This window comes from Micromys minutus, assembly GCF_963924665.1.
Source record: "Micromys minutus genome assembly, chromosome: 3".
NCBI lineage: Eukaryota > Metazoa > Chordata > Mammalia > Rodentia > Muridae > Micromys > Micromys minutus.
In genome coordinates, this window is record NC_137972.1 from 34709480 (window position 1) to 34732616 (window position 23137).

At 37.1% G+C, this 23137-nt stretch overlaps 1 protein-coding gene across 2 annotated transcripts in view; it reads right to left on the minus strand.

Moving 5' to 3' along the window:
• The window catches only part of GRM7 (glutamate metabotropic receptor 7), a gene marked incomplete at both ends in the record, with an annotated part of 887413 nt that overhangs the window by 176942 nt on the left and 687334 nt on the right, over positions 1 to 23137 (minus strand). The window lies entirely within an intron of this gene.

Sequence of the window (23137 nt, forward strand, 5' to 3'; positions counted from 1 at the left end):
TAGGGCTCAACACTGAAATCAAGATTCAGTGAGAGACTTCGTCTGTAAAAATGGAGTGGACCATAGATGAGAAAGGCACCTGGCATTGACTTCTTCATGGTGATTTATGTGGGAAGCATGTATCTACAAGTGCATATATGTGTATACATATGCAAAACACATATAGATATACACACAAATATAAACACATGATATCAAATGATGCAACACATGGGAGGCTATAGTTTCACTAGACAAATTCCTATAAGATGAGGACTAGAAAAACAGGATGCAATTGTACAGAAGGAAAACCATCGGATGACACAGCAAGAAGGTAACCATTTTCAGAACCCCAATATGTTCTCCAACTACTTCTGCATTTCCAACATTTGTTTTCAAGAGCACCACACTGGAATCAATAAATCTCTCTCTGTGTCACTCAGTCTGCTGTGGCAGGTTGCTGTGGAAATTCTTGAAGATATATACACTGGGTTATACAGAGCACATTTAACAATGGACTTCTTTGTGCTCAGTCAACTTGGCAGAAGAGTAGGGGACAAAGAGTGGTGGTTTATAGTAGTCATCTCTGCTAACAATATGAAGGACGTGATGAAAGAATCTGAAACATATTCATAGATATGCTTGCTTAGGGGGCTTCTAATCCATTTTGCATGATTTTAAATTGATGAGGCTTTCCTGCGCATCAGAATTTGTAACACATTCCATAGATTCATGTGTTTGAATGCTTGGACCCTAGTGACTGGCAATATTTAAAGGTATAGTCTTGTTGGAGTATGTGTGGCTCGTTTTAAGATGTATGTCATTGGGAAGGTGGAATTTAATGCAAGCTACATGCATTATGCAATTCAATATACTCCTCAGTTCTTATAGAATATAGTCTTCTTCTGGCTGAATTCAGATCAAGATGTAAAACTCTCAGCTCTTTGTCCAGTCTGCATCCTGCCATACTTCCTACCATGATAGTAATAGACTAAATTCCTGAAACTGTAAGCCAGCTCCAGTTAAATGTTTTCCTTTATAAGAGTTCCCCTGATCATGCTATCTATTTACAGCAATGGAAACCCTAACTAAGACAATTTATCATATATACGTATATGATAAATTTATCTTTTCAAAATGTGAAAATATGTGTTATACACAGTGTAAATGATGTGTATAATGTGCAGAGGGTATGTGTATATATTTGTGTGTGGGTAATCATGGAGGCCATAGGTAGATGTTAGGAGTCTTCTGTATATTTCTTCCTTATTTTTTCTTTTGAGGCATGTATTTTCAATTAACCTGAAACTCAATGATTATGTTGGACTGGTTGGTCAGAAAATCCCTGGGTATCCACCTTTTTCCCCCTCCTCATGATTACACAGTAGACATTTAATCTACTGTGTGACTTCCTCAGACTCTGATTGCTTTTTAACAAAGCTTCCAGAGGTGTTACACACAGCTACAGTAGAAAATGTATGTACAAGTAAATACAGAAAATAAAATTTGATTTGTATCCTTTCCCAGCCATGGAGTATAATAAATAAGAAGTATCATTTTTTTCTTCTCTTCAATTCTTAGACTACTCAAACTTGAAAATACCTGCTTTTATCTTGCACAGGAAGTCAGGCAGCTGTGCAGGTGATAACATCCTATGGAAGCCCTTAGAACCAGGCTTTTGGTAATTGCCCATTTTAATGAAAAAATAACTGCTAATACATATGCATTACTGAAAGGCATGCTCCAATCTTTCTTGCCAAACTGCACATTTCTATAATAAGCCATTTGTTCAAAGCTCAATTATTTTGTTATATTTCATTAAACTAAATAAGCATTGCAGAAATTCTATTGGAGTAAATTGACATCTTCTCTCAAAAAATAAAATCAACCCCTTTGGCAGGTATGCTTTTAATAGTGAAATTTTCTAGTATCAATGGCCATATTTGAACATGCTTCTTGAGAACTGCTTTTAAGATTGACAGCAACCTTAGAGATTGCTTTTGCAAAACAGTTACCATGTCAACAGTTCAGAAATTACTCAGCCTGTGAGATAGCTCTATGATATTCATAAGACTTGACAGGTAGGAATTAACTATTAAAGACTTGTAATTAGTTTCTTAATCCAGAGCTTAGAAGTGATAATTGTTTAATGCCAAGGCTATGTCAATAATGTTTAGCCATTATGATTCATTCAAAAAGTGGGTCTACTAATTCTATTATTAGCTGCATTAAAACAGGATGAAATTGGTGTTGTCCTGGGACAAATATGTAGTTTCTAGTTATCATAATGCAACATTATTTTTCCAATAAAGATGTTATCATTGCATTCGTTTATCACTATCTTCACTGTGGTTGTTTGAATGGCAAATATGCCCATAAATAAATACATTCGTATTCTAGGACTATTATCCCTGACACTGTTTGAGATACTTATGAAACCTTTAAGAGGTGCATATTTGTGGGAGGATGTACATCATGGGTTACAGTTGGTTTTGGGGGTTTATATTCTGGTACTCTTTATGCACTCTTCCTCTTCTTTTTCTCTCTTCTTTTTGTAGATTAACTGTGATGAGCCAGTGTCCTATTCCTGTCACCATGCCACATCTTTTTGTCTTGACAGACTCTCCTGCTGAAATCATGGGTAAAAATAAAGCTTCTCATTTATGAGATCCTTTTGGTTGTAATATTTTATCTTAACAACCCAACAGTAAGTAACATAATGGCTCTCATTTTCAGAATCACCATGGCCTTCATCAACACCTTTATCTTCATTTTTACTGTCATATTTAATTTGTTCTTCTTCTGTCTTGGCTACATCTTTTGGTCTTTCATGTTATATTATAATATATATTGGCACTGCAGTAGTTCTGGAGGTTCTTCCACCATGCCCATGCTCTTGATTTGAAATTTTTTTCAAAATTGTAGTGTGTGTGTGTGTATGTGTGTGTGTGTGTCTGTGAACGTACATGTAGGTGTATGTAGAGTGCAGTGTACATTCTTGTATTCACTTGTACATATGTGCGATGTATATATAGATACCAGAGGTTGACATCATACATACTCTTTTATCATTCTTCATATAATTTTGTGTTGTCTTTAAGACAGGCTCTCTTCCTAAACCACGACCTCATCTAGTAACTAGGCTTGCTGAATAATGAGCTAGAGTGTCTTCTATCCCACTTGCCCAAGCACTGGGTTTACAAGCAATTGCCACCATGCTTAGCTTTATTAAATATATCCTGGGGATTGGACTTAGGTCCTCATGCTTATCTCAACCAAGCACAGCTCTTAGTTTCCTTCAAAGACCAGTAGTATCAAAGTCTTTCCATCCTTTTCTAACCTTTGTGGGGTCACTTACTTCTCTCTCTCTCTCTCTCTCTCTCTCTTCCTTTACCCTACCATCATTTTAGATCCACTTCTGTAAGAAGAATAGTCTTAATTTTCTATCTATGTGAAATTTCCTTAGGTAAGCATGTACAGTTTATAAATTATCATGTGTGTAATATCATGCTGAATATAAAAGAACATTAGATTATCATATACATCTGTTTCCAATGCTGAATGCTAAATTCAATGAGTACACATGTGAAACCTGGAGCCAGAAGTCCCACACAGTTCTTTGGTCAGAGATGTGAGTGACTTGCCGTCTCAGCTGCTGGGTCTAGCTTTCCTGTGTTTCTGCTGCTGCCTCGAGACATTGGGCCAGGCTGAACTGAGTCAGCAAGAGGTTTTGTAATGAGGTGCAAGAAACTTCAGGAAAAGAAATCTCTTCTCAAACAGAGGAGTTAACAGCTCTTAAAGCAAAGCCTCTCAGATGGCGGAATTACCCTTGCACACCTTTACTCCTGAGCAAACCTCCAATATATATTCAGTTTTTGAAATGTATCTGACAACCAGTACTTCCTATTGACTTAGCCAGAGGCTTGGAAGACCTTTTCCTACATATTTGGGGGTATTCTTTCTTCTGCCTGGAGCTTTTGTGACCTGTGGCCATATCTACCTGCAGAGGAGGGACTTGAGAGATTGCTGAAGCCCTAAGGGGCAGTGGGATTCTTATGGTGGCGTGAGGATTCCTGATTCTAGGAGACTCGGAAGCTTCCTACTGCCTTGCTTATTGTTTCCAGGGCTTCATTTATCTTGATAATGACCCAGGAACACTTCACCACCCACCTGCCCCACAGACACAGATGATGGCCTTTACTGGTTGAGTCTTTATCTTATAAAAGAAACCCAGCATAAGTCAAATAACCAGTAAGTATGCATCAGACAGATTACAATATGTTGGCTTCTTATAATTAGAGACAGCAGAGACTCAAAACTTATCATGGGCCAGATACTATACCATGATTTTTTCCTGAAGCAGCAACACAATGAATCTCTGAGTAGTAGATGACTCTGGTACCTCTGACAGAGGAAAAAAAATAAGTAAATGGCCTAAATGTTCATATCTTTCATTTGAAAAAAAAAGTTTCCAGGAGCTTTTGCCTTCTGTAATACTCAAAAACTTAGAACTTCAATGTGTAAAGATTTTAGAATGTGGCAAGTCCAGACCCCAGTTATCTTTGGCCATCTTTAATCCATTAATAGCCATTTGTTCCATATCTGTTGTACTTGATGTAACACTTTAGTGACTATTAGATTAAATCTCTGTAATGCACAGACATCTAACTTCCTTTCCAAAAGCCTAAGGATTCTAACAGACAGCATCTGCAGCTTATAGCAGAGATTGCACCGAATTACCTTAACTTGCCTTCTTACCATTTCTGCCAATGTATCTGAAAAAAAATGGTTTAATTTATGAATTTCTTTCAGTTCAGCAAACTGTACCAGGTTGGACCATGGGATTAGAGGGGACCTAAGCTCCATTCCCAGAGAAGAATTACTTACACTTGGCTTCAGAATCAACTATCTCTCTCTTTGAGGTGAAAATTGAATTTTTGCATGGTAAGAATGGGGACAAAATTCAAAACACCAAGCTGTCAAGGAACAGAGTCAAGAGAGGAGCCAGGCTTTAGAATCCTATACTTTTCTTCTAAGTCATTTCCTGAGAGGTACCTTTCTTGTTCTACATACATCCTGTCTTTGTTGTACTTTATGTTGTCTGTTAAACCTTACCAGAGTAGAATGAAGTTAAACATTTTGACCACGGACTGTTGAATGATCCAGAAAAAATGTTATAAAGATTTATGGGCACATTATTACATTAAGCAGTTACTAAAAGTACAAAACACTGAGAAAGAATTACTTAAAAGAAACAGAAAGTTTTATTTTATCCCATGGATTATGATCTTTTGGTATATAACTACATAGATTATGAGATTTTGAGAAGGCTGCAGTGACAGACATCAGATATTAGAACAAAGCATATATTACAAGTTAGGGGACAAAAATAAAAGAGAGACACCAAAACCCCAGTCTAAATTTCATGCTCATATGAGACTGGTGGAAGTCTCATAATCTGAAGGTTCTGACATCCTCAAAAGCACCACTCAGGGGACATAACTTTTATAATGTGGCTGTTCATCTGACTCATAATCTCGATGCCTAAATAAAAAAAAAATAGTGTTCTCCATTTTTCTTTTCTTTCCTCCTCCTACAGGTACCTGCCAAGATTTGTGGTTTGCCTAGCTTTGAGTTTTCTTTTAAACACAAACACAATTGTCTCGCATTTCCTTTTGAGTGTGTTTTTAAATTCGTTTATTTATGTAACAAAGAACCCTAAGTAGGGACCTCAATTTCCTCAGTAACTTGGTGATTCTGCTAGGATTCTCCCAAACTTTCCCTAACATCAGGAAGAGATGGCTCTACTACCATGCTCAGTCTCCCATGGGCTAGGATGACAGACATGCTCCTCCACAGCCCAATCAATTTAGCAACATGTCACCTTGCATGCCATCACTGTGGCTTTGGATAGGAATGAGGGTGAGTGCTTCTAAAAAGTGACATTGAAACATGAGAACCAAGTTTTTCCCTTCGGGTCTATCTTTTGCTATCTGATCCCCTGAAAGCATCTTTTGATCACTGTCTATGGTCTGAGAAGTTCCATTGGTTCTCCAAGATGATACAAGAAAATGAACATGAAAAACGACAGAAACTCTAGTATTTACCAAGTACCATGTTAACCATAAGATGGAGTGTTGGGTAAAAACTGAGACCCCAGAAGGCTTTGTCCAAAATCTTTTAAATTAAGTAATTGACAAAATAAATAAATAAATAAAGTTGGTAAAGAAGAAGTCTTGCAATCTCTATGGAAGGCTATGTCAAGCAGCCAGTGTGGTAGGTACAGAGATATTTTTAGAGTGACCAAAGGTGAATTATGGTTTATATCCATGCTAAAATGCGCTAAAATAGGTATGTCTTGATAGAGATATAAGATGGTAATGTATAATGCAAACCTGAAATCATATGTAAACATTAACTGATGACTACTAGGGGAATGAGAGTCTGTTTTCTGCATAGGTGTTACCCAAGTAGATTGCCCATGATCCAGCAGTAAATGGCTCTACATCCTTGTACATATTGATGGCACAATGGATTCAAAGGGGATATTTATAAAATGGAAGAGAATATGTAGATGGGCAGATGTTATATTGGGGGTCCATGAGGATCTAAAGGATAAAAGTGCATTGTATTTGTATATGAAGTTACCAATGAATTATGAGAAATTATTAATAATAATAAAATTAATGATAATAGTAATAAATGAGAGCTGTGGTAGTACAACTGAGGTATTGAATAAGAAATTAAGATTTCTATAAGAAAGAAGCCACTTGCCAAAAACCCTTCTCCACCTTAACAATCAGAGCATATGTGAAAAAAATATGAGCCATCTCCTAGAGTAGGCAGCTACTTTTTAATGACATATGAAGGATCAGAATTCAGCAGACAAAGGCTTTTTATTTTTATACCTGTCCTGGCTCACCAGCACACTTATATTATTGGAAGTGTCTTTAGATTCTTTAAAGGACTGTTGCTATTTCTAACACAATCAAAGTATCCTTGGTCCAATTCTTTGTTCTGGAACATTAGAACTGAAATCTCAGCAGGTGCTCTGACTCTGATCCATCCCTAGTATAGAACTATATTTATCAGATAGAGCATGCCAAGAGAATTCCACTCAACTGGGTCAAAATATCCTTGATGAAGGTAAATAACCTCCTGGCAAACCTTGTGACCTGAGTTTGACCCTTTCTGCATGATGAAAAGAGAATTGACTTTCAAAATTGTCTTCTCACTTTGACATGTGCCCTCCCCCACAAAAATAACATATATGCAAATACACTAATAAGTGGATTGACTTTATTTTCCCATGAACTAATTATAAATAAAACAAAGAAGATCTATTTCATTTGTACAAGGACATTGAACGGTTATATGTTATGCTTGCTCTGGCAAAATTTTCCGTAGTTACAGTGTGCAATCTTATAGTGTAGTCCCTTCTTCCAAGGCATTTGTATGCTTCTCTAGAAAGATCAATTGTCACAAGTGTTCTATAACCCCTTTTTTAAATTGAACATCTTTTTGAAAAAAACAATAATAAATGTACAGATTTTAAGAATTTTTACATAAAAGTATACAAATATATTTTTGTTTGTACTTGATTTTTTAAAGGTTTGACAGTGTGAATTAAAATCTTACTAGTTACAATGAGCATAAAGTACATGTAAAACAAGATGTAACCTGGAATTAGTCAAAGTTTTCTTGATGTGTAAAGATTAAGCATAATGATTTTTCGTTTTTGTTTTTTTTTTTTTGTTTGTTTGTTTTTGTTTTTTTGGCCTTTGAGTTTTCTTAAACTTCATGTAGTCTATGAGTTATTTCTGGGGTATTCAGAGCTTTCCAGGGTTAGTATGCAATTATCACTAACTGCATATTATGTCTGTTCTTTTGTGACTGGGTTATCTCACTCAGCATGATATTCTAAACATGCGTCCATTTTCTTAACAATTTCATTAAGTCATTGCTTCTGATAGCTGAGTAGTACCCCATTGTGTAAATATACCACAATTTTTATCCATTCATCTACTGAAAGACATCTGGGTTCTTTCCAGCTTCTGGCTATTATAAATAGGGTTGCTATAAACACTGTGGTGTATGTGTCTTTGTTGTATGTTGGAGCTTCTCTGAGGTATACGCCCAGAAGTGGAATAACTGGGTCTTCAGGTAGTACTATGTCCAATTTTCTGAGGAAATGTCAGACAGATTTCCAGAGTGGTTGTACCAGTTTAAAACCCCACCAACAGTGGAGAAGTGTTCCTCTTTCTCTGCTTCCTAGCCAGCATCTGCTGTCATCTGAACTTTTGATCTTAGCCACTCTGACTGGTGTGAGGTTATTTTGATTTGCATTTCCCTGATGGCTAAAGATGTCAAGCACTTCCTTAGATGCTTCTCAACCATCCAAAATTCCTCAATTGAGAACTTTTTATTCAGATCTCTACCCCATTTTTAACAGGGTTGTTTGAATCTCTGGTGTCTAGGTTCTTGAGTTCATTGTATACTTTGGATATTAGGCCTGTATTTGAAGTGGGTTTGGTAAAGATCTTTTCCCAATCTGTTGGCTGCAGTTTTGTTTTCTTGACAGTGTCCTTAGCCTTACAGAAACTTTGCAATCTCATTAAGTCCCATTTGGCAATCTTTGACCTTAGAGCTTGAGCCACTGGTGTTCTGTTCAGGAAATTTTATCCAGTGCCTATGTGTTCTAAGGTTTTTCCTACTTTCTCTTATAATAATTTCAGTGTACCTGGTTTAATATCGAGATCTTTGATCCACTTGCACTTGAGTTTTGTACAAGGAGATGAGTATGTGTCTCTTTTCATTCTTCTGCATGCTGAGTGCCAGTTGGACCAACACCATTTGTTGAAGAGGCTGTTCTTTTTCCATTGAATGTTAACAGCTCCTTTGTCAAAAATCAAGTGGCTATAGATGTGAGGGTTCATTTCTTGATCTTCTATTCTATTCCATTGATCCATGTGCCTATCTCTGTACCAGTACTATGCAGTTTTTAGCACAATTGCCTTGTAATATAGCTTTAGGACAGGGATAGTGATTCCTGCAGATGTTATCTTGTTGTTGAGGATGTATTTCATTATTCTAGGTCTTTTTTTATTCCAGATGAAATTGCACATTGCTCTTTCCAACACTATGAAGAATTGGGTTGGAATTTTGTTTGGGATTGTATTGAATCTGTAGATTGCTTTTGGTCAGATGGCCATTTTTACAATATTGATCTTTCCAATCCATGAACATGGTAGAGCTTTGCATTTTGTGTGATCTTCCTTGATTTCTCTCTTTAGAGATTTAACGTTCTTGCCATACAGGTACTTCGCTTGCTTAGTTAGAGTCATACCAAGTTATTTCATATTGTTTGTGACTATTGTGAAGGATATCTTTTCCCTAATTTCTCTCCCCGCATGTTTGTCCTTGAGTATGGGGAGGCTACTGCTTTGTTTGAGTTAATTTTATATCAAGCCACTTTGCTGAACTTGTTTATCAGTGGTAGAAGTTCTTGTGAGATTTTTGGGGTCACTGACATACACTATCATGTCATCTGCAAACAATGATGTTTTTAATTCTTCCTTTCCAATTTCTATCCCTTTGATTTCCTTTTGCTGTCTAATTGCTCCGGTCAGGATTTCCAGTACTATGTTGAGTAGGTAGTGGAAGAGTGGGCAGCCTTGTCGAGTCCCTGATTGTAGTAGGATTTCTTCAAGTTTCCCACCATTAAGTTTGATGTTGGCTGTTGGTTTGCTGTATATTGCTTTTATTATGTTTAGGTATGGGCCTTGGATTCCTGTTCTTTCCAAGACTTTTAACATGAAGGGGTGATGAATTTTGTCAAATGCTTTCTCAGCATCTAGTGAGATGACCATATGTTTTTTTTTTTCCTTGAGTTTGTTTATATGGTGGAATATGTTGATGGATTTCTGTATCTTAAACCATCCCTGAATCCTTGGGATGAAGCCTACTTGATCATGGTGAATGATTATTTTGATGTGTTCTTAGATTTGGTTTGCAAGGGTTTTGTTGACTATTTGTATCAATGTTCATAAGTCAGATTGGTCTGAAGTTCTTATTCCTTGTTGGTTCTTTGTGTGGTTTATGAACAAGGGTTGGTGTGGCCTCAAAAAATGAGTTAGGTAGTGTTCCATTTGATTCAATTTTGTGAAATAGTTTGGAGAGTACTGGTATTAGGTCATCAATTAATGTCTGATAAAATTCTGCACTGAACCCATCTGCACCTGGGCTTTTTTTGGTTGGGAGGCTTTTCATGACTGCTTCTATGTCTTTAGGTGTTATAGGATTATTTAGATGGTTTACCTGGTCTTCAGTTCATGTGCCCCTGACTCTACTTTAAACTCCTCCTTGAAACTCAGTAGAACCTAAATACTGAGAGGTTTGAGAGTATCCGATCCTTGCAGTATTGTGGGCTGATGGAAATCCCAACACTTCATTCCCAATTCCTCTATGCATCATCCGTTGGACAACTGGGGGCCCATGGGTCTGGAAACCCTCCCTGTGGTTTTTTCCAATTCTCATACTGTGTATTCCTTCTCTAGAGTGGCATCTCTTCGTGCTTCTCTAAAGCTAAGCACAAGCCTCATAGCATCATGTGAAAAGGGACATCAATCTCTCCGCATTTTACCTCCCAAGAGGATGTGCTTGGCAGTAGGATGAACCATGAGCACATACAACCACAGTTTATTTCTTTGTCAGAGTTAGAGAAACCTAAAATATTTAGTAAGACATACCAATCCCAGATACTAGTCAATATCATCACCATTCCAGTTTCTATTCTTGGTAAACTCCACACATATGTGTAGAATGAAAATATTAAACAAAACAACCAACAACAAGAAAAATCTTGAAATGAGTACTAACCTATGAACATGGTTGATACTACTGAGCATGCAAGAGATTATCCTTAGAACTCAAGAGATACCTCCTTCAACTATTATGTCCATAAAATCAAAGAGCATGAGGAGACAGGTGGAATATAATAGGAAACATTTTTTCACCTTGTTACATTAAAAAAATATTAATTTCTGCACTGTTCCACAGAAATGGAATAAATAGACTCTAGAAAAATAATAACTGATTCCCTATGCAAATTAGACACCTACCATGAAAGTTAAACATTTTTTTTTCAAAATCATAAATACATAGGTAAAGATAAAATCTCTTATTAAGACAGTTGTAAAAGGTAATATATATGACAGGAGATAAAATCAATTATACTTTAAAATACACACACACACACACACACACACACACACACACACCTTTATTTTTATTTATGTGTGTAAATGTGTAGATGTTTCCATGTAAGTATGAACTCTCAGGATGACTGGAAGCATTATATTTCTCAGGAGCTGAGTTATAGGCAGTAGGCAGCTGCCTAATCTGGGTTTTAGGAACTAAATTCAGGTCTTTTCCAAGCTTTATATAAAATAAGGTTCTACAATGCCATAATTATGTTTACTTGAATATATAAACAGGAACTGCTGGTGGATATGAATTTAATTTTTTCATCACTATTGTATGTTTGATATGTACGTGGGGCAGGGCATGTGATGCCAAGGAAGAGATATGAAGAGGTCAGAGAATAAATTTATGGAGCTGGTTCTCTTTTATATGTTGGTTGTTTGGCTTGCAGTCATCACCAGGCTTTTGCAGCAAGCATCCACCAAGTGATCTCCTGAAAAAAGTATTTTTAAAGTGTAGTTAACACTCCTGGAATAACAGCAGTCATCCTATAATCATTTGTACCTTTTTATTATTCAGAGTTCTATCATAACTTCCAGCTAACTGTAAACTTAAAAGATATGAATTCTCAAAGTTTATGATCAATAGTATTTTTTCTCAAGAGATCAATTTTAGGAATTGAGTTTCATTGTCCTGGATGTCATTAGGCAATTTCAAAATCTTCTGGTATCTCTGTCACTTGTGAAAACAGAATTGAGTTTTGCTACTAGAAAATAGAATATTGTTTCTGGCTAGTAACTGGATTTTCCATCTCAGGGTTTGGCCTACACCAAATAACATATTGAAGCATATTTTCCTTCTAACTTGGTTCCCAAAGAACTTCTTGAGAAATCTTCTAGATTGTCATTTGCCAGCACACATATAATAGCCAAGGTATTTACCTTAATTTTTCCATCCACAATTTTTCTAAATATCTTAGCTTGGTGAATTCCTTCATAAACCTACACAAGCATGTCACACCAGCCCCCCACCCAAAATAAAAAGCTTTCCTTCAGGGTAGTACACCACTAAAAAAACTGAATATGGGAAACCAGAGTCAAATAACCTCAACAGAATAATGGGACTACAACAGTTACAATGCTGTAACCAGTCCAATGATCCAAACAACTGTGACCCGGCCTTTCTGTCATTATTTTCTAAAGTGTCCACAACATTTATTCAGAGCTTCAGACTCTGGTTTGTATCATAGAAATGACTGTGAGGCCGAGGGTTCCATAAAGAGAGCACTCTGGAGAGCAGCTAAATCTTTTTCCTGAACTTCTAAAGTTTTCTATTATCTAAGGGTTTCTGGGAATTATTTATATAGCATCTCCAAGATGTTGAGCCATTTCAAATGGCCAAATTGTAAGAAGAAAGAAGACACTTTTGTCTATACAGTAGCAGTGGTTTCTCCTTCCTGCTGTTCCTAGAAAACACAGCTTTTCTCTACACAAAGGATGGTTCTGGCCAGAACTCTTTCACAGAAATAATTTTTGTCTTTCTCTCAGAAATGTTCGACTTTCCGGGGGAATGTGCCATCTTGGCTTTCATTGTGTTGAATTCAGGGTCTATGTTAATCTCTTGCCTACCTCTCATTTTCAGTCTGCTGTTCCTACATTTACATTCAGAACCTAAGCTGCTCTTTATTTTTTCTGAACCAGCCCCGCAGAAAATGGTCTCCAGTTGGACAAACAGTTCCCTTTCTATCGATGCAATGTTGTTTTAAGACCTGAAAAGCCTCATACTGTATAGTCAGTTAAGGCTGTCATGCTGATTGAGCCATGGTAACTTTTTAGTGTGTTTTTTCGTATAGTAAGAAAGAGCTACTTCCTGCTAGAAACATACTATTCTCCTCCTTCTTTTAAGATTTATATTTCAACCGCACAACTAGGCAAATACCCCTCAATTTTAAAATATGAGAAAAGGATGGATGAAATAATTATTCATTTAATGAAATAATTTACTTTTACTTTACAGAAGTACTTTTCTATGCAACTTCCTACATTTTTCCGTTCTTTTGTCCAGATACAGAAAGGTATACCTTTTTCATTTTTCCTTGTCTATCTCTTTGTTTTATGTCCTGGATAGAGACTAAGGTTTCTCACATATTTTGAACTTTCCACACTTTGTGTCCCAACTTTATGGCTGATTTTACTCAAAAGATAAGGCTGACTAATTTCCTTTTACAGTTGTCCTCCTCTAAGACATGGAGAGACTTACAGCTTGTCTGTCATGTGTTTTCTTTTAAAGTCTTATAAAATTTCCTTGGATCTTCTATTTGAGTCCATTCTTAAATTCTTGTATTGGAGAAAATAAAAATCTCAAGAAAGGACCATAATGGTCCTGGTGTCATATAATGACTACAATAGATGTCCTCCTATTCCTGCTAACATTTTGAAGTTTGCCAATGTAAATGTCTCCCTCCTCATTATTTCCAGATGTGAAAAATAAAATACAAGTGGTATACCTTCATGGTCCTGACTGGAACCTAAATGAGCAGATCTCACAATACCTAGAGTAAAGGATTAGTTTCCTGAGGCTGGTGAGAGAACAGAGGGGAATAGGATAGAACACACACACACACACACACACACACACACACACACACACACATCACCGATCATGTTAAAGTAGAATAAGAGTCAATAATTCTTGAGTGTTCAGTCCATGAGGTGATTAGAACCTCAGCATGTACTCTCTTCTTTGAAGTAGAGGAAATGTTTCTAATAATACATATTCACTGTACAGAAGAACAGCTTTCCTATCTTCTCAACTGATACCCTTATTTTCCCTCTTATTTCCCACTTTTCTTGATGGTCACTCATAGAAGAAAGATTTACTTGTTTTCATGAAGACAAAAAGTTAAACTAGATGGTTGCCTCACATGCACAGCATGTACTTACTAATAAGTGAATATTAGCCAAAAAGATATAGAATATCCAAGACATAGTCTACAAAATGCAAAAAAGGTCAACCAGCGGAAGGACCCAAGTAAGGATGTCTCAGTCTCACTTGGGAGGGAGAAGAAAACAAGCACAGGGCAGAGGAGAGAGAGAGAGGGAACTGGGAAGGAAAGGGGACTAAGGGAAAGGGAACATGATCTGGTACTGGGTGTGGAAAAAGGACTGAAGCCTGAGGGCCAGCAGAAAAAATGGAAACAGGCAACCTTGGGATATAGGAGATTGTGGGTACACTCCAGAATGTACCAGAGACCTGGGAGGTGAAAGACTCTCAATACTCATAGGGGAAACCCTAGGGAGAAGAAACTTGTAAAACATACCTCCAACAGAAAGACATGGCATCAAGTGAGGGATGGGGTTGATATCTCACAGTCAAAACTCTGACCCATAATTGTTTCTATCTGAAAGAACTGCAGGGATGGAAAAGGAGAAGAGCCTGAGGAAAAGAAGGTCCAGGCTTACAGAGGATTCAGCCCCAGGGGAATCCAGCTCATTGGAGGCACCAAGGACTGACAGACACCATTACTGAGGCTATGGAGTGCTCACGAAAAGGAGCCTATCATGATTGCCCTCTGAAGGATCCAACAAGCAGCTAAAAGTCAGATGCAGATATTTGCAGCTAACCAATCTACAGAGGCTACTGACCCCTATAGTTGAATTAGGGAAAAACTGGAGGAAGATGTTGGAGAGGGTCACACTGTAAGAGGAGCAATAGTCTCAATTAATCTGGATCTGTGAGATCTCTTACACTGGATCACCAACCAGGCAGAATACATCAGTTGATAGGAGGCCCACAACACACATTTAGCAGAGGACTGCCTTACTGCCAGGTAAGGGTTCAGTCAGACAAGATGCAACTAACCATTTAGAGACTGGAGACCCCAGGGAGTTTAGAGGTCTAGCATGATGGGTTAAGTGAGGACATCCTGTGGAGACAGGGAGTTGGGGATAGGATGTGGAAGAGTTAGAGGATGGACAGGAAGGGAATTAAAATCTGGAGTGTAAAAATAAATAAAAATAAGTTTAAAATAAAAAGAAAAATATCTCTGATAGTAAAGTGTTTGAATATCTGGTCTCCTGTTGGTGGTGCTGTTTTGGGTGAGCTTGGGGAACAGTATATCTGTGGAGTTTGAGAGTACATAGGCTCACCCTGAGTTTACTTTGCTTCTGGCATGCATATGGAGAATGTGATCTCTTTGTTTGTTGTTCTAGTCATGCCTCCCCTGCAATATGGACTTTCTCTCTGTAAGCCCAAATAACCACTTCCTTCTCTAAGTTGTCTTTAGTCATGGTATTTCTTAGCACAGCAACAATAAAGTTGCCAATATACAGAGGTAGATAAGTTTATCCTATTTCTTCTTTTGCTTTATATTTTCTTGTTGTTTTTTTTTTTGTTTGTTTGTTTTGTTTTTTGCTGCCTTTGTTTTCTGGTTCTCAGGGTGAAATCTGCAGCCTGGTGTATACTAGGTAGACAACCTACCATGAGCTATATTCTCTGCCCTACCTGCCATTCTTGGAACATACATATTTACCAAGACATCATGATATGATATGACCATCTAAAAGATATTCTATATAGACATACAGTATTATATCAGCTTTCAATGTTTCAATAAGATCCAAAGGAATTACAATTCCTAAAATAGCACATTGTAAGTGGAAATATTGTTTCATTGTATATTATTCTATTATGCCTTTTTTGTTTTTATTTTGGATTTAAAGGGAACTGAATAGTTAGGAGGATAATTTCTTAAGCCAGTATTTTATTTTTGTAAAAACCTTTTTTAGAAAAAAATCATAATGTTTGGTATTCTTTGAAAAATATGAATGCATTCCTGGTGCCTGGGCCTCCTTTATATTTCACTGAGATGCTATAGGACTTCCTTAAAGTGACCAAGATCACTCTTCAGAACAGAGAAATATATCAGATAGATTCTTAGTCATTAAAAGCATCCCAGTATACACAACTATCCTGAGGACCACCATTATTATAAGGGCCTAGAAAGATAGTCTAAGACAAATCCATTTATTAACACTTCAAAGAAAATTTTCATTATTTCCTTTTTCTTGACTTAGATATGATATGAAGAGATTATTTTATATTCACAGAGAGGGTTGCCTGGCTTCAAACAAAATGTGCCCCTACACTTCCTTCCTGAGAATAATTTTATACTAAATAGACCATAACCCACATGGCAAAGGAGAATGTTTTTCAATGGCTTATTAAGTTACTAGAACACAGGCATTTACATGCAAACAATTAATGGGCCAATTACAAATTATTTGGTTTTGTTCATTAAAGCAGAGCTACAATTTATTAAAGCAAGAACCAAAACAAATGATCTTGTTTTATCAAGGATACATAGTCCTCAAAGGAAAATTATACAGAACAAGCTCAGCCTGTCTGCAAGAAAAGAAAAATAACTGCATTCTCCTTCTCTGTATCCTTTTAGTAGAAAATATGATCAATTCAAGGTCAGGGCTAATCCAAAAGTTCAGAAATCCTTAAGAATTATTTATATCTGTACATAAATGTTTGGTTACATGAAAGTTTTATATTTTGGGACACAGCAATCTTGAAAGGATATAACCTCCCTTCCTACATAGGCTCTTTTGTTTATATCTGAAAATAGATTTGAAAACCAGGATTGTTAAACATGAGCAGATCTATTTAGGCACATTGGGGTGGGGCAGTTTCCTGATGCCAGAATTATTACTTTGCTTTCCAAGTTCCATTGGTTTTCTCTACCACCATGTCATTGTCAAGTCTTCTGTAACCAAAATCTTAAACTGTGTCTGAGATGTGTATGCTCATGAAACCTATCCACCAAAACCTTCACCCAGAAATATAGGCAGGAGGGTCCATGAGAGATAGGATGGTCCCATTCTGTCTCCTTTCCTTTGTGCTGAGAAAACTTTATGATGTAATGTGGAAGACTAGGGAACAGTCTGTTATCATTTTAGATCATTATTACTGAATCAAGACTTGGGTTGCATATGAGCTAACTGTGATGGATAATTTTCATATGGTTTCCATAGGAAATAAAAACTAATTATCAGGAATAATCAATTTTCCCAGCCTTGTACTAAGTGATTAATAAAACAGGAATTTAGAAGACACTCTTTCTGGCAAGCATGGAGTGAGATGGAAACAAGAGAAAGACTTGGTTTCTGGCTATCATTTTACAAACCTTTAGCTGTATTACCTTTGATTTCTGCAAACATGTTTATAACTTGATCACCGTGTATCTAACCAATCTCATCCCTCTCCAAGGCTGCAGGCAAAGAGATGGTTCCTATTATCATACCTTCAGTTACTGTGAACTTCTAAACCAGCAGAATCTCACAGGACAGGCTTCCCCTGGGACCCAGATAAGGGCAATTTTCTGACATGGTTTCATCATGTCTTCATAACAGGATAAGTCTCTGAACACACTGAGAGGACTGAAGACTTCTTGGGACCACCCTGCAGAACCAGAGCTGAATGATTGATGGACGGGACATCTCGACCAGAACTAATTGATTAATGTCACTCCTTGTCACGCTGTCTAATCTTTCCTCTTAAAACAAACATTTCAGATTGTGGTTCACATTTGCTTAAAATTGATTTAACAGTTAATATCCACATATAAGCAAATACATGCAAAATTTGTCTTTGCTTGCCTGTGATATCTCACGCAGAATAAATTTTTGGTGCTATCCTGTTAAGTAGATAATAATCATGCTACATTCCATAACATATAGAGGTTGTGTATAGAATGAGGGACTATAGGAACTAAGAGATCTCCCTAGTATTAGGTAATAGAATAGATGGTTATAGATGAATGTAGGGGGCTGGAATTGGAGGATCAGAGAGAAGAAGGGGACAAGAGGAAGAACATAAGGAAAGGCAGCTGAAATCAATGGTATTTGAGGGTTAGTATGTAAAATTGATATAGTATCAGTTTCAGTTTATTAATGTAATAAAAATCATGAACAACAGAGCCCCAATTAGACACCTCCTAATTATGACAAAACTAACCTAGATGCTCTTATTATGTTTTATGTATTTGTTTCTCTCTCCCACTCTCCCCTCTTATAGCCCTCACATGCATCCTTACAACCACATTCCTTCCAAGAAAAATTCATGGCTTCTTTTACATCAATCATGGTTGCCACATATAAATATATAAAAAAAATGATTGAAACTAGAAAGACAGACTACTAAGCAGCAAACAGCAGCTCTGAGAATAAGAGAGATCTGTCCAGGCACGGATCCTCATGGGCCTCAGCCCTCAGGCTCTGGCCTCATTGAATTGGCCTTAATTAAATGAACTGTAGCACATACCCAGAACAATGAAATAAATGCTATAATAAAAATATGGTTTGTGCATGATGACAGGCTCATATGTATCTCACCAGTACGTAGCTGACCGGAGAGTTTTTCAATGACTTTTCAAGTATCCTGGTTCTTTTCTTCCAATGCCTATTCTCGTCCCTTTCAAATATATTTTTTCTTTTAGTATCATCAATTCTGTTTGAAGGGCTTTGGTCTTAGCTATAAAATCCGAGGGTAGAGTGCTCTTTGTGAAAAAAAAAATAATTAGAATATTTCCTTCTGAAGACTTTCTGGTACAGAGCAGAATTAAATAAGCTACTACTTTATTAGGCAAGGCTGCTTTTTTCATCTGCCTCTTCTGGGAAAAAAAAAAAAAAACACTTCAAGGACACAGACAGTACCTTTGAACACAGGTGCTGTATCTCTTATATTTGTGTATAGCCCACTAAACACTTGGAGCTGCTCCACTCATGGTTGAGTCAAAGTCTAGCCCATTTTTTCTTGAATTCCTTCATCAAATATACAGAAAGCGTATGTGGTACTTCAACAGTGGGCCATTGGCCTGAGCTCTGTATGTGCCAACTTCCATATTACAGACACAACAATGAAAATTAACGCCAGAAATGGTTTTGTTGAAATTATTCTCATGGAATTATTTGATACTGCTAATTTTAGATAGCTTTACAGCTGAAAGGGGAAGTATTCATTTCTGTCTTGCTCTAAGATGGCACATGATTGTGCAGCTTTCCATGTTTCTGCCATCCCCACACTTCCCTTGACTAATTCACCAGACTACTTGGTAAACTTCACTAGGCATTGCTTATGTGCTGTGTTATAGAGATTCTATATCGAAAAATAATGTATCTACTGTCATTCTATAATGTCCTGCTTGAAGTATGCATTCACAACGGAAGTGATATTACCCTTGAGTTGGCAGGAAGTGGTTTTAAAGGAAAAACATAGCCCCTACAATGCTTTATGTTCCTCCAAAGGACCACATTGTTTAAAAAAATCAATATAAAAATTTCTGTGATATTAACATCATAAGGACATGGGGGAACAGTTAGAAGGAAAATGTTAAAAAAAAATACTCCTTAAGGGGCAATAAAGAAATAAAATACTGAGAAAAAAGGTCTCAGGTAGAAAGACATTAAATTATAACCACTAGAATAAGAAAGAAAGGGAGCTGTGAGAACAGGTGACTGAGGGTCTTCTGCACACACGGGTAGGGATGTCATCTCAGGAGGGTATCATAAGGGATTGCCTGACCACTGGAACATTTGGAGAAACATGGGAGGTGATTAAATGGTTAACACTGCATGAGTACTCCTCTCCTGGGTCAGAGACAAGCCAGATACCACTGATCCAGGGCCATTTCTCCATGTTTTCAGCCAAAGACTAGGCATGCTGTTCAGGACTAGGGCGCTACCTCATATCTACCCCTTCTGCATAGCAAGCAATCACTCAGCCCCTCTGGCTATAAATTCATCAGAACTTCTGCTATTGATACACTTGTGTAATCACAAGGTATCTTTTAAGAGTGTAAAGCTTTGATGCGATGGGGAAATCTAGCTTTCCTATGTGCAAGCAGTATCTGCAGAAGCTCAGTCTTTACTGGGTCAGTATAAGCCCGGGGAAGAAATTGTGCCTTTCATTTAAAGCTAACTCAAGTGTGTCCCCGACCTGCATTTGTCTTCTGTCTTTTGCAGCATGTGCTCAGCATGGCTACAGGGTTTTGAGTTGATTTACTTTTTTCTGAAGGTGTACCAACAAAATTCTACTGTCCTCTAAAGCTCTGACAATTATTACCTCAGAGTTTCTTGCAATAATTTCCATTACTAAGTCAGAAGTGGGAATTTTTCCTAATTCTCGGACTGATGTCTTCTTTGTCAAGGATCTGAACTATTATCTATGATGAACTGGTTCCCAGGCCTGTAGCCTGCTAGCATGCTTGCTGGCAAGACAGTTAGTTTAGTGTATAGAAAACCCAACACACACACACACACACACACACACACACACACGAGCCTTAAAACATTGCTGTCCTTCAAAAGTAAACATGGAGAAAGGCAAGTTAAGTCCTGTATGAACTTTCTTCCTAGTCCTAATTTATACCTTTATATTCTCTCAGATTTCCAAATTTTCTCTAAACTGATACCTCCGTCACCTTCCACACCATTGCAATTCCATTCATCATGTACTGATTGATTGATTGACTGACTGACTGATTGATTGATTGATTGACTCACTGCTAGGCGCTGTGGTCAGCTTTGCCTGGTGCAGAGAATAATAGAATTTTAGAGTCAAGATCCTTGGCAAAGGCCACATAGGAGGTGTTAGAATTATCAAGTCACTTCCTGCTAAGTTTTTCCAGTATCCAAAACTTATTCTATGCTCAATATGTGTGTGCCAAACTATTGCCACATGCATGTTTTTATTTTGTACTTTCTGTTATTTATCCACGTTAACAAACATGTAGGATTCCCAACTTGTGTGAGCACTGTGCTCAGAGTCAGGACACTTGTCCAACAGAGATATTGTACACTGAGATATTATAAGAGAGTGAGAATATGGAGGAGGAAGTAGGCAAGGAAATAAATACTTATAGCTTTTTTATTTATTATTTATAAAAATAGAAAGAGAACATTGAGTCAGATTTTCCTTTTGGTTATAGACATATTGGAAGTTTTTTTAGCATTATAGCAGAATAGCAGTATAGCAGAAACTCTAATGAGAGCTCAGGCCCATGTGGGATAGTGGGAGTTTATTTTTATATGCTTTAGAGGAAGTAAGTATTCTTGTCAGGTTTTTAATGAGTAACCAATTGTATGTGCTCGAAGTCAGGCTATTTCTGAATCAGCTAGATGAGGACAAATCTTGGAAAACATATTACTTTATTTCTAAAGACCAATTGATATAGTTTTGGCTTCCTGTAAAAATGGAGGAGCTTTGCAAAATGATATACCCACAGCTAAGATTATACTTGAACCACTATACAGTTTTATGAAGGCAATACAGAAAAGAAAGAGAAGAAGTATAAGCACCTGATGAGCAGAAGTATTTCTTGTAGCTTGTTCAGTTGTGGGTCTCTGGGTTAATTACCACGTAGTGCAAACAGAATCATCTCTAATGAAGGTTGGCAGATGATTTGATCAATGAGTGGTATGTAAGTTCTTAGGACTCCATTTAATACTGCATCCATTTAGTAGCATAATAGTAGAGGTTCTTATCTAGGGATTATCTGCCTATTTATAGGTTTTTAACCTGACAATATTATCTCTAGTTATAGAGATATTGGCAAATTTATCTACTTGGAGAGGAAAAGACAGTTTTCTGTAGCCCATAATCCAGTATAAGTCCACACAACCAAGAATACTTGGTAAGCACACATTGATAGGTCCTGAAGATTTTAAAAGAGTAAAAAGGACACAAAATTGGGTGGGTAAGGAGGTTATGGTAGATCTGGAAAAAGTTGGAGTAAGGGAGCCAATATGATCAATACATCTTTTAAATTAAAAAGAAATAATAGAAAAAAATCAAAACCTAATATCAAAATTCAAGAAGCATATGTTTCTTTGAGAACAAAGTTGTAGGAATCTGAGAGAGAGCTCTTTAACATGATAGAGAACAAACAAGGAACATGGGGTGGTAACTGACTTTCATTCTCTGTAACTAATAGTCCCGCTTTTATGGTAGAAGCTCACAAGATCTGGAAGACCGACAGCTAGGAACATCATACACTGTATCTTCTAAGAAGATATGCTGACACTGAAGCCCATAGTTCCTCATTCAGGTAGAGGAACTCATTGCACAAATAATGTTAGAATAAGGGCATATTTGATTGGGATGGGTTTTGCTCTAATACAACTGAGAAAAAATAACCAAGCTAGGCAGGTCCATATGGTAAAACTAAATGATGATGGAGGCCAAAGATGGGACCAGGAAGTTATTGGTTAATGCATGCCTGAGATAGCCAACTGCAACCAGGAACAAAGTCAGGACAAAGAAGAAGGCACCATAGAGATGCCAGAGAGTAGGACTCCATCCACCATTTCAGTCCAAACTCAACATCCCCAATATGATGAGGGAAGGTGTTCTGATTACTCTAAGTCCAAAAATGTGTTATGAATTTTGATAGACACCCCTCAAAACTTTCAGTTTCATAGATGTGAAAAATATAGCTCAGATTTTATCCCGAGTACAAGCAGGCTGGCAAAATAAGATTGGGAACACCAAAAACAAATGATCCTAACATAGGTGAAGATTTTAGCCATAGAGATACAGCAGAAAGGCTGGGGGAGGCTTCATTGCATGGTAACTTTGTCTATATGTGAGTGAGATTAAAAAAAAAATACCATGACCGCATAGCCTTGTTATATTCTTAAAGCTAAGATTCAGGGTGGAGGCTCAGTAATGTGCTTATCCAGAATGTATAAAGTCTTGAGTTCCACACCAGGACTGCAAAAATCAGGCAAAGTTTTCCCTTCCTATAACCCCAGTGCAATAGGTAGTTTCTTATTGCTCTAACAAACCAACATGACCCAGGTAGTTCAGAGAAGAAAACAGTTATTTGGGCTTTCAGTTGCAAAGAGTTAGAAATCACAGCGACATAATGAATATATGGGAGAGGGGGAAGGAA